This window comes from Schistocerca americana, chromosome 1 (genome assembly GCF_021461395.2).
Source record: "Schistocerca americana isolate TAMUIC-IGC-003095 chromosome 1, iqSchAmer2.1, whole genome shotgun sequence".
Lineage (NCBI taxonomy): Eukaryota > Metazoa > Arthropoda > Insecta > Orthoptera > Acrididae > Schistocerca > Schistocerca americana.
Genome location: NC_060119.1, coordinates 363,687,448 through 363,690,070, shown reverse-complemented (window position 1 = coordinate 363,690,070; position 2,623 = coordinate 363,687,448). Strand labels below are relative to the sequence as shown.

The following is a 2,623-nucleotide window of genomic DNA, read 5'->3' as shown; positions in this document are numbered from 1 at the left end:
AGTTGTTTAACAACTTCTAAAGCCGAACTGTACATTTGATAGCAAATTATGTGATATAAAATGATCAATTATTTTTACATACACAGACATTTCAATAACTTTAGCAAACACTGACGTCATAGAAATAGGTTTAAAATTGAAACTTCCTGGCAGATTAAAACTGGAAACATCCCCCAGGCTGTGGCTCCGCAATATCCTTTCTTTCAGGAGTGCTACTTCTGCAAGGTTCGCAGAAGAGCTTCTGTTAAGTTTGGAAGGTAGGAGACGAGGTACTGGCAGAAGTAAAGCTGTGAGGACGGGGCGTGAGTCGTGCTTGGGTAGCTCAGTTGGTAGAGCACTTGCCCGCGAAAGGCAAAGGGCCCGAGTTCGAGTCTCGGCCCGGCACACAGTTTTAATCTGCTAGGAAGTTTCATATCAGGTCACACTCCGCTGCAGAGTGACAATCTCATTCAGGTTTAAAATTGTCTACATTACCTCTTTCTCCCTTTTTATAAAGCGGCTTCACTACTGAGTACTTTAATCGTTCAGGAAACTGACCATTACTAAAGGAAAAATTACAAATATGGCTAAATACAGGCCTAACATGTGCAGAACAGTACTTTAATATTCTGCTAGGCACTTCATCATATCAGTCAGAGTCCTTAGTCTTCACGGATTTAATTACTGACTCAATCTACCCCCTTGTCTGTATCACAAAGGAGTATTTCAGACATCGATCTCGAAAAGGCATCTGTCAAGAGAATTATATTTTTCCCTGTAGAAACTAAATTTTTATTTAATTCATCAGCAATGCTCAGAAAATGATTGTTAAATACTGTACATATAACTGATTTATGAGTAACATAAATATTTTTACAACGAACTGACTTATTGTAAGCGTGCCACTTTATGCGTAAATCGTAATACATATTCCGCTACGGAAATGTCACTTGAAGCAACTACTGAGCTACTGGAAAAGAAAGAGAAAGAAATAGCTTTCTACAAACTTCAAGTTCTCGACAGTTTCCATGAAGAATAAAAAAAATTTCTGAGCTCATTGATGAGTAAAGCTGAGTGACGTGAACAGCCACTTTCGCAAACGATCAAAGGCGAGCAGAGCATTCAAAGGCATTCCGACCTTCACTGAAGAAGTGAAAGCTTCCGCTCCTCGTTGTTCGCTGTGCCGCTGTTTCCTGTAGACAAGCACAGCCAGCGCTGTTGCTATTTTTCGATGAATGCGTTGGGAAACAGCGAGTCACTGAAAGTGCGTGCCATCACTAATGAATCAGTCCAAAAAATATTAGTTTTGGAATTCAACATCTCGCACTACTTTGTTCCACTTAGTTAGGGACTCACCACACGCCCAATCCTTGTTTACACTGCTAATAAAGTTCTTTGACACTGCTCCATAAACATCCGTGGTCCTTCCGATTTTACAGAAGTACCTTTAATTTGAATCTAGATACTCGGAACATGCTTTATTGCTTCTCCAGGAGGCGAGCTATCAAACTGACCACAACCTTTGAAAAACAGGACTGAACAAGTTACTGATGAATGTGTCTTGTAGATTTACAGTAACTCTCTTAACTGCTGAGTAATCTGTGGATGAAATAGATAGTTTCTCAGCACAAACTGTCTTGCGACAACAGTTCTCTGACAGAGTCTGAACGTTATGACACACTTTCTGGTACCTAAGAGCTTTCGCATTTGACAATCCTTTTTGCTATGAAGCTGGTCTGTAAAGCAACAAAACAAAAGAAATTTCCCAAAGTAAACTTTGAGGTCATTAGAGATGGTGCGCAAGGTCAGTCACAGGGTTGTTGTTGTTGTTGTTTGAGGGTTGTTGTTGTTGTTGTGGTCTTCAGTCCTGAGACTGGTTTGATGAAGCTCTCCATGCTACTCTACCCTGTGCAAGCTTCTTCATCTCCCAGTGCCTACTGAATCTGCTTAGTGTATTCATCTCTTGGTCTCCCTCTACGATTTTTACCCTCCACGCTGCCCTCCAGTACTAAATTGGTGATCCCTTGATACCTCAGAACATGTCCTACCAACGGATCCCTTCTTCTGGTCACGTTGTGCCACAAACTCCTCTTCTCCCCAATTCTATTCAATACCTCCTCATTAGTTATGTGATCTACCCATCTCATTTTCAGCATTCTTCTGTAGCACCACATTTCGAAAGCTTCTATTTTCTTATTGTCCAAACTATTTATCGTCCATGTTTCACTTCCATACATGGCTACACTCCATGCAAATACTTTCAAAAACGACTTCCTGACACTGAAATCTACTCGTATACTCGATGTTAACAAATTTCTCTTCTTCAGAAACGCTTTCCTTGCCATTACCAGTCTACGTTTTATATCCTCTCTACTTCGACCATCGTCAGTTATTTTGCTCCCCAAATAGCAAAACTCCTTTACTACTTTAAGTGTCTCATTTCCTAATCTAATTCCCCCAGGGTCACCCGACTTAATTCGACTACATTCCATGATCCTCGTCTTGCTTTTGTTGATGTTCATCTTATACCTTCCTTTCAAGACACTGTCCATTCCGTTCAACTGCTCTTCCAAGTCCTTTGCTGTCTCTGACAGAATTACAATGTCACCGGCCAACCTCAAAGTTTTTATTTCTTCTCCATGTA

General features: G+C 40.6%; 1 non-coding gene across 1 annotated transcript; it reads left to right on the top strand.

The window, feature by feature from the left end:
- Positions 1 to 310: 310 nt before the first annotated feature.
- Positions 311 to 385, top strand: Trnas-cga. Its single transcript has one exon. It is a non-coding gene; the product is annotated as a tRNA-Ser (tRNA).
- The last annotated feature ends 2,238 nt before the right edge of the window (positions 386 to 2,623 follow it).